The following is a 10,460-nucleotide window of genomic DNA, read 5'->3' on the forward strand; positions in this document are numbered from 1 at the left end:
CGACTGAGAATGTATGTGGTCTATAGTCGATGCCTGGAGAGTGAAGCACCCTGATGTCAGGCAGTTTACATGGATAAAGGTGGTGGGAGAGAGAGTGAGTGCAGCTTGTGTAAAGCGCCCGGCATGGTTTTGCGCAGCCACGACTTGGAGCCTTGCCGCCGCCGAGCGGCGACAGCGAGACTCTGCATACTCGAACGTACCTCGTCCAAAACGTTATCTTGATGTTTACCAAGAACTTGCAATCATGTCAGTGGTGGAACATTTCATTGTCCCTCCATTTCAAAACTCATTCCGGTGAGCCTGCAGAAGGCTTTGCTAGATGAGGGACAAGCACTGTTAAATGAGGAAATGGCATTTCCTCATTCCTCACAACAATGACTTGACGCCGCGGAGTCATATTTTCGAGGAGCTGCACGCCCCCTACGCCGAGCTGCGCCGATAGGACGCCCAGCTGCGGCGACCCCCTCGGCGCAGTCAGCGCCGTCGATTTCGCTCGAGCATAATTTGCGCTTAAGTCACAGCTGCTCACAATGTCTCTGCTGCAGCACCTGGATGGGGCTCCTCCCCTCTCCTATCCATGGTGGGGTCTATCGTGCAGTTCCAATCACCTGCCATAACTCAAATCTTCTCCTCTCCTATTCACGCTATGTAGCCCCGCCCACTTGACCCATTTGTGTTATGACTTCCTGTTCAAAACACCGTCTGTTTTACCTGCTCACTAGTACTGTACTGTCACAGGAAGTGTTCTGTTTGACCTGCTCACTAGTACTGTACTGTCACAGGAAGTGTTCTGTTTGACCTGCTCACTAGTACTGTACTGTCACAGGAAGTGTTCTGTTTTACCTGCTCACTAGTACTGTGCTGTCACAGGAAGTGTTCTGTTTTACCTGCTCACTAGTACTGTACTGTCACAGGAAGTGTTCTGTTTGACCTGCTCACTAGTACTGTACTGTCACAGGAAGTGTTCTGTTTTACCTGCTCACTAGTACTGTACTGTCACAGGAAGTGTTCTGTTTTACCTGCTCACTAGTACTGTACTGTCACAGGAAGTGTTCTGTTTTACCTGCTCACTAGTACTGTACTGTCACAGGAAGTGTTCTGTTTTACCTGCTCACTAGTACTGTACTGTCACAGGAAGTGTCAACACAATAGGAAGTAACTGTGTTGGAACATAAGGTGAATGGAGCTCCTGCCTTAGGGCAGCAAACAGCACCTCTCTCTCTCCCTATAAGCATCAATGTGAACAAAAACAAAAAGCTTGTTATGAATGCAGCCTCTCACCACCAACAGCTGCCCTGATGAACCTCCTTCTGTGACACAATAGTGACCTCCAGCCCTTTGCTTGACATATTCCAATCATAACTAAGCCCCTTTTCCCCTGCATGGTCTCTGGTGCTATTGATGTTAAGTGTACCAAAGAGAGAAAGAGAAAGAAGGAGAGAGAGGGAGAGAAAGAGAAAGAGAGGGAGAGAAAGATGGAGGGAGAATAAGAGAGGGAGAGAGAGAAAGACGGGGAGAGAGAGAGAAAGAGAGCGAGAGAGAAAAAGAGAGAGGGAGAGAAAGAGAAGGAAGGAGAGAGAAAGAGAAAGAGAGGGAGAGAGAGAGGAAGGGAGAGAGAAAGAGAGGGATGGAGAGAGAGGGAGAGACCGAAAAAGAGGGAGGGAGAATAAGAGAGGAAGAGAGAAAGAGGGGCAACGAGAGAAATGGAGGGAGAGAAAGAGAGGGAGTGACAGAAACAGGGAGAGAGAGGGAGAGAGAGAAAGAGGGAGAGAGAAAGAGGGAGGGAGAGCGAGGGAGAGAAAGAGAGGGAGTGAGAGAAAGAGAGAGCAAAAGAGAGGGAGAGAGAGAGAGAAAGAGAGGTAGGGAGAGAAAGAGAGAGCAAAAGAGAGGGAGAGAGAGAAGCAACAAGTGAAAGAAAAAAATAAGTAGATAGAGAGAGAAACAGTCTGCGTGTGTGTGTGTGTGTGTGTGTGTGTGTGTGTGTGTGTGTGAGTGAGTGTGTGTGTGGGGGTGTGTGGGTGTGTGTGTGTGTGTGGGGGGGGGGCGTTGATGTGATTGGCCACTGCAGTGTGACGTCAGGTTGTGTTTCTCCAAAAGTTTAATGTGTTCCAACTTTCCGGTTGCAGACCCCATTTAAGTGTGTGTGTGTGTGTGTGTGTGTGTGTGTGTGTGTGTGTGTGTGTGTGTGTGTGTGTGTGTGTGTGTGTGTGTGTTGTGTGTGTATGTGTATGTGTGTGTGTGTGTGTGTGTGTTTGTGTGTGTATGTGTGTGTGTGTGTGTGTGTGTGTGTGTGTGTGTGTGTGTATGTGTGTGTGTGTGCAGGCTGTCAGACTGTCTGCTCTCAGAGGAAGGCTGTGCTTCTCTGGCCTCAGCTCTGAGCTCCAACGCCTCCCATCTGAGAGAGCTGGACCTGAGCTACAATCATCCAGAAACCTCAGTGAAGCTTCTCTCTGCTGGACTGGAGGATCCAACCTGGAGACTGGAGACTCTCAGGTATGAAGAGACAACATCTGCTAGAAGACTGAGAGTCACACACATTTTCTCTGTCACACTGAGAAGATGAGGAATATATTTCATGTTTAATGGAGGATATGAGTGGAAATCCTTCATATTGAAGCTTAATAAATGTCCATGTTTCCATCATCAAAGAGAATCTGCTGGTCTGACTTCTTCCCTGTTTGTTCCTCCAGTGTGGAACATGGTGGAGAGCACTGGTTGAAAAGCTCTGATCTGAGTAAATGTAAGTGTGTATTTAGTTTGATTCATGAAAACAAAGCAAACACAATAAAGCCCTTTGGCTTGTTTCCATTGTGGTCCTTTGTATGGGACAAGTGGAGTGAGTGTATGTGTGCATGTGTGAGCGCGCACATGTGTGTGTGTGTGTGTGTGTGTGTGTGTGTGTGTGTGTGTGTGTGCATGTGTGTGTGTGTGTGTGTGTGTGCACGCGGGCAACATAAACAACAAATATATTAAACAACACTACTCAACATCAATCATTCATTTGATTCAAGATCAGTCATTCAATGACTGATCAGTCATTGAATGACTGATTATACAACAACAAAAATACACCAATCAATAAATAAAAAGAGAGAGCAGCTCATAAAATAAACCAAAGACCTACCAGGGGTTCAAATGCTTCAAGCATACAGGAGACAGAGAAAATAAAAGGTTAGGAACCTATTTGGGAACCAACCAGCCATTTTTTCAAGGCGATCTTAAAGGAAAACCTGGAGATAACAGTCTTTATACTCTCCGGGAGTTTGTTCCATAAAATTGCTGCCGAGTAAGAAAAGGTACATTTACCCATTAAAGACTTCAATTTAAATTCAACTAGTGAGAAGGAAAGTGCATCTACAGCACAGTCTGTGACGTCCATTCATTCACATCCTGTGAGTCAGGAAGATGGCTGACATCATGTGACATCATCAAACTGCTGAGAAATGAACTGTCAATAAATCAACAAACAAACAAACAAACATGTTTATTAGATGAGAAGCTGCTGCTGTGACAAGTCTTGTTGTCTCATCAGATGCCTGTGATCTCACACTGGACCCATCACAGCAGAGAGATGCCTCCTCCTGTCTGAAGACAACAGAAAGGTGACGAGGGTGAGAGAGGAGCAGCCATATCCTGACCACCCAGAGAGATTTGCCTGCTATGACCAGCTGCTGTGTAGAGTTGGTCTGACTGGTCGCTGTTACTGGGAGCTGGAGAGGAAAGGAGTGGTTTATATAGGAGTGACTTACAGAGGAATCAGCAGGAGAGCACAGAGTGTTGACTGTGAGCTTGGAGGGAATGAAAAGTCCTGGAGTCTGAGGTGCTCTGATAATAGTTACACTGCCTGGCACAATAACAGACCCACAGTCATACCTCCCCCCCGCTCCTTTCTCTCTAACAGAGTCGCAGTGTATCTTGACTGTCCTGCTGGCTCTCTGTCCTTCTACACAGTTTCCTCTGACAAACTGATTCACCTCCACACTTTCCACTCTTCATTCACTGAACCACTTTACCCTGGGTTTTACCTCTGTGATTATGATGCCTCCGTGTCTCTGTGTCAGATAGAGGAGTGAGACAGAAACACACTGTGACCAAACACAAACACCTAAAGTCAGAATAGTGTTTGCATGCAAGTTCATTGCTCATGTGGTTGTGAACATTGTGTGTGTGTGTGTGTGTGTGTGGGGGGGGGGGGGGTAACTGGTCAGAGTTGTAACATCACATGATGCAACAAGAACAGACATTTTAGTCTGAAAATGATCAACATTAAATGAAGAATGTTTGATGTGTATAGTTTGAAACAGAACTTGTTGACTTGAATATGTCATTATTGTTGTCTTTAAATAAAGCAGTGTATTATTGCTCTGTTGTTAAATCAGTTGAGTGATGAAAATCAAGGAACATGTAACTGTTGATTGACATTAGTGTGTGATTGGTTGAAGATGTGACTGAGCCTCTGATTGGCCTTCATGTACAGTATCTACTAAGCACTAAGTACTCATGTGAAGCACTTAGCAGCTAAATGTGTCTCTGCTGACATAACAGCAACAATGTAGAACTTTACATCACAGAATTATTACAAACTGTCTTCTGTCTCTGCTTTCATATGATGTCATGTATATGTTCATGTAGTCTGCATTGTTTGTATGGATTTATATGACACATGACTCACTGTATACTTTGTCTTGACAATCTTATGCTCACTTGATGTACTTTGATCCTGTTCTAGCTTCTATTTCTTTGTTTTGATTTCCCTCAAATATATTTGTCTTTTATTGATTCTCTTTTTCATCCGTTCACTTTGGCAACACAGGAATGTTCGGTAACACTTTACAATAACGTACACAAATCCTATAGTAGTTACTGATAAACTAACCATTAACTAATCGCCAGTTAATCATTCGCTAATGAAAAATTTGGCATTAGTTTATCACTAGTTAATCATAGTTAATGAGTAGGTAGTCATTAGTTAATGATTAGTATCTAATTTCCTGAGTAGAGTAGTTAATCAGTACCTAATGATTACTAAATTTCAGCTCGTGAATAGAGTAGTTAATCATTACTTAATGATTCCAAAACGTCAGTGCGTGAATGTATTAGTTAATCATTAGTTAATCATTAGTTAATCTTTTTGTGTACCCTATTGTAAAGTGGTGCATCATACTCAGTAGTTTATGAATACTGAATCATTACCTGTCCATTAGTTACTCTTTTCGCACCCTAATATAAAGTGAAAGATTTCCTTATCAAATAAACACTCCCTCCAGGTGAGATTCGAACTCTGAACCCCAAGATTGTTAAATTGTAAGTCTGGTTCTCTACCATCTGAGCTAACCAGCCTGTTACTTGGTAGAGCCATACTATAGGTCTGTAGAGTCAGAGACTAAGTATTATGTCCTATCCACATACTACTTTCTGTTCAAGTACTTATAGTTTTTAAGATATATTCCACCCAAATACTACCTTCTCTCCAAATACTTATAGTTTTAAAGGTATATTCCATCCAAATACTACTTCATGTCCAAGTACTTAGGTATGTTTCAGCCAAATACTACTTATGTCTAAGTACTTGTAAGTACTTGGACAGAAAGTAGTATTTGGGTGGAATATACCTTTAAACTATAATACTTGGTCTCAGGCTCTACATTCAATAGTATGGCTCAAACAAGCAACAGGCTGGTTAGCTCAGATGGTAGAGAACCAGACTTACAATTTAACAATCTTGGGGTTCAGGGTTCGAATCTCACCTGGAGGGAGTGTTTATTTGATAAGGATATCTTTCACTTTATATTAGGGTGCGAAAAGAGTAACTAATGGACAGGTAATGATTCAGTATTCATAAACCACTGAGTATGATGCACCACTTTACAATAGGGTACACAAAAAGATTAACTAATGATTAACTAATGATTAACTAATACATTCACGCACTGACGTTTTGGAATCATTAAGTAATGATTAACTACTCTATTCACGAGCTGAAATTTAGTAATCATTAGGTACTGATTAACTACTCTACTCAGGAAATTAGATACTAATCATTAACTAATGACTACCTACTCATTAACTATGATTAACTAGTGATAAACTAATGCCAAATTTTTCATTAGCGAATGATTAACTGGCGATTAGTTAATGGTTAGTTTATCAGTAACTACTATAGGATTTGTGTACGTTATTGTAAAGTGTTACCGAATGTTCTTGTCAACAAGCCAGTAAAGCAGGTTGAGACTGAAGGAGAGAGAGAGAGAGAGAGACTCGCGCGCACTAGAGAGAGAGAGAGAGAGAGAGACTCGCGCGCACTAGAGAGCGCGAGTCTCTCTCTCTCTCGGGCGCGCGAGTCGCTCTCCCCCTCGCTCTCTCTCTCTCTCTCTCTTTCTCTCTCTCGCGCGCGCGCTAAACTCCATCTCGTGCAGGACGCTCCTTTTACTTTCAGAGTAGAAACAACAAAGCCAGCCAGCCTGCACACATGCTGTAGCGTGGCCTGTTTAATCCACCAGAGGGCGACATTGCTCCACACAAACCCTCATCTTAAAGAGAACAGATCTCATTGTCCCAAAGGTGACCTTACTGAAAACTGCATGTTTTATTTAATGGTATATTTTTTATTTTATTCACACAACATATAATGACACATACACAATATAGCCTACATACAACCATGAAGTTAAAGCAGAAACACAGCCAGCCTCTCTCCAGCTGGATGAAAGACAAACAACTCAGAGAAATGAGAGAAACTGTGTCAGAAAATAAACAATATAAATAATAAATGTGTATGAACTGAGTTAAATAAGATGAGTATCTTACATGTATTTATATGACTCTGATGTATTTTATTATGTTAAGCACTGCATGCACCGACCACAGCCATTAACTGGTTGCATTATGCTGTTATCAGGCCTGTAATGTGAAATAGCAATAACATAAGTTATTAGCCTATATGAGCAAAGATGACATTATGTTACAGGGTCAAGATTTGATCACATTATTGGATTTTCATTACGTTTTATTTTATTTTGTTTAATTACATTATGGTGAATTATTATGTTTTAGCTCAATTATTATTGTGCCTTTGCGTGACATTTTGAGCACACAGCTCTTCCACACAAAATGTCATCAAATGACATTTGAGACAGAAAGACAGACAGAAAGAGAGGGAGAGAGAAAGAGAGGGAGAGACAGAAAGTGGCTTAAAGAGAGGGAGGGAGAGGAAGAGAAAGAGAGGGAAGCAACAAGTGACAGAAAAAAGAAGTAGATAGAGAGAGAAACAGTGTGTGTGTGTGTGTGTGTGTGTCAGTGTGTGTGTGTGTGTCTGTCTGTCTGTCTGTCTGTCTGTCTGTCTGTCTGTCTGTGTGTGTGTGTGTGTGTGTGTCTAGTCTGCTTTTCAGATGTATACTTAGAGGCTACATTTGCATCTTTTGAGAACCTCTGTGTACAATATAATTGACCTCACTCCCACTTGTTTAAATACATGCAGGCTCGTCATTACGCTCGCACACATTCTCCATCTTTCCCTCTGCTCCCTGCAACCTCTTTTCTATCTGATATGTTGTCTCTTCCTGAAACACCAGGTTTCATCTCACTTATGTATAACCTCATACTGAACTCTGACACCATCTCTCTTGTGAGAGTTAGGGGTAAGTGGGAGGAGGAGTTTGGACAAGAACTGTCTGATGAATGTTGGGAGGAGGCGCTAGTTAGAGTCAACTCTTCATCCTCATGCTCTCGTCTAACCCTAATCCAGTTCAAAGTTCTACACAGGGTTCACTACACAAAAGCTAAGCTTAGCAGGCTGTTCCCTGATACAAATGACACCTGTGACCGATGCGGCTTTTCTCCAGCTGATCATACCCATATGTTTTTCCTCTGTCCAAAGCTGTTTGATTTCTGCTCATGTTTTTTTATCATGTTAAGCGAATCCCTTAATATTACACTCAACCCATGTCCGTTTATTTCCATTTTTGGGGTGCCCTCTACACGAGCTAATCTCTAAAACTGAATCTGATGTTGTCGCTTTTGCCTCACTCATAGCCCGTAGACGTCTTCTGTTGCATTGGAAAAGTCAAAACCCGCCTCCCTCTACATCCTGGCTCCTCCCTCTACACCCTGGCTCCTCCCTCTACATCCTGGCTCCTCCCTCTACATCCTGGCTCCTCCCTCTACATCCTGGCTGAGTGATTTCATGTCTCTGTCTTTGGAGAAAATTGAGCACTCTGTGAGAGGATCAATTGAAGATGGCAGCCTATCATCTCCTATGTTAACTCACTCTTCTCATTGGACCCAAACTGACTTTTACTTTATTCTTTTTGAGATGGACACCCTGAGCATCCTCTTTTTACATTTATATATACTTCTCTTTTTTCTCTCTCTCTCTCACTGTCTCCTCCTATATAGACTTGTCTATTGCTCATCACCCCCCATGTGACTCCCTATGTCTGAATTGTGTGTTATTAGGTAGACTTACTGTTTTGTTCGTTTGTTTGTTTTGTCTGTTTGTTTTGTTGTTGTTTTAGTTTTCCTTCTGTTTTTGCCTTTGTCAATGTGAGATTGTATAAGAAAAGGTTGTGCTCCAGTCTGTGACTTGTGCACTCCAAGAATAAAGAGAGAAGAAATGTCACTGCTCTGTCTGTACCTTGTATACAACTTTGCAAAATTCCAATCTCAAATAAATATATTATATAAAAAAAATAAAGTGTGTGTTCAAGATTCAAGATTCAAGATTCAAGATTTTTATTGTCACTCCATGGTACAAGTACCACGTGTGAAATTCTTGTGCAGTGGACTCCGTTTACGACATAGTACAAATAGGCAACAAGCAATAAGTAATAGGCATTAAGAAATAGGCATCAATAAGCAATAAGACAGCAATAAGGCAATAAGAAATAGGCATCAATAAGCAATAAGACAAGTCGGTGGCTTATACGACAGTGGCATATTCATTGCACATAGGTGCACATGTCATGTGCATACGTTAGACGTGTTCAGACATTCCAAATTCGACGTTTTATACATACATGTGCAAATAGCATGTACCTTATTAAACATACACTTAAATTTACAATTAAACGTTAGGCACCTTATTAAACATACACTTAAATTTACAATTAAACGTTAGGCATCCGTAATAGTAGCAGCTGCAGTACGGTACGGTACGACTACTGCACTATTTGTGCATATTAAGGAGTCTCGTGGCCTGCGGGAAGAAACTGTTCCTCAAGCGATTTGTGCGTGTTTTTGGAACCCTGTATCTCCTCCCTGAGGGTAGCAGGGAGAACAGGCTGTTGTGGGGATGGTTTGTGTCTTTGATGATCTTCAGGGACCTCCTGAGGCACCGCTGGTTGTACAGTTCGTGCAGTTCTGGCAGTTCACCTCCTGTTACGTGCTGGGCCGCGCGCCTCACCCTCCGTAGCGCTCTGCGGTCCATGGTGGTACAGTTCCCGTACCAGGCGGTGAAGCCGCCTGTCAGCAGGCTTTCAATGGTGCCTCTGTAGAAGTCCCCGAGGATTTCTTTCCTCAGCCCGAATTTCTTCAGGCGCCTGAGTCCGTGTAGTCGCTGTTGGGCCTTTTTGACAACAGTGGCGGTGTGGCCGGCCCAGGTCAGGTCCTGGTGGATGTTGACTCCCAGGTACTTGAAGCTGTCCACCCTTTCCACCACTGTGCCGTTGATGGTGATTGGGGGGTGTGCGCCCCCCCCTCGCCTGTAGTCTACAATGATCTCCTTGGTCTTGGAGACGTTCAGAGAGAGGTGGTTGTCCTGGCACCATTGTTCCAGTACCCCCACCTCCTCTCTGTAGGCCGTCTCGTCGCCCCCCGAGATCAGCCCCACGACCGCTGTGTCGTCTGCAAACTTCACAATTGTGTTTGAAGTTTGAGTCGCCACGCAGTCGTGGGTGTAGAGGTCGTACCAGAAGGGGCTGGAGACGCACCCCTGGGGTGCTCCTATGCTGATGGTCAGCGGGGAGGAGGTGAGGTTGCCCACCCTCACCACCTGGCGGCGGTCTGTCAGGAAGTCCAGGATCCAGTCGCACATCGCTGTGTTTAGTCCCAGGTCCCTGAGTTTGCTTACCAGCCTGGAGGGTACTATGGTGTTGAATGCTGAGCTGTAGTCCACGAACAGCATTCTCACATAGGTGTCCTTCCCCTCCAGGTGGGACAGGGCGGTGTGGAGCACGTGTGCCACTGCATCCGCTGTGCTCCTGTTGGGGCGGTATGCAAACTGTAGCGGGTCGTGGTCCGGGGGGAGTGTGGGACGGATCTTTGATATGACCAGCTTTTCAAGGCACTTGCTGGCTATTGGTGTGAGGGCTATAGGGCGCCAGTCATTGAGGCTGGTCACTTTTTGCTGTTTGGGAATGGGGATGATTGTTGCTGCCTTGAAGCAGGAGGGAACTCGTCGGAGGGAGAGGGACTGGTTGAAGATGTCTGTGTACACGGCTGCCAGCTGGTGGGCGCAGGCCTTG

At 43.9% G+C, this 10,460-nt stretch overlaps 1 pseudogene across 1 annotated transcript; it reads left to right on the forward strand.

Annotated features, from left to right (window-relative positions):
- Window positions 1-530: 530 nt before the first annotated feature.
- Window positions 531-4,108, forward strand: LOC310791491 (stonustoxin subunit beta-like; annotated as a pseudogene). The gene is made up of 3 exons: window positions 531-580; window positions 2,691-2,740; window positions 3,533-4,108. The product of its transcript is annotated as a stonustoxin subunit beta-like (transcript).
- Window positions 4,109-10,460: the final 6,352 nt, after the last annotated feature.

This window comes from Poromitra crassiceps (genome assembly GCF_964638095.1).
Source record: "Poromitra crassiceps genome assembly, chromosome: 16".
In the NCBI taxonomy this organism is placed as follows: Eukaryota; Metazoa; Chordata; class Actinopteri; order Beryciformes; family Melamphaidae; genus Poromitra; species Poromitra crassiceps.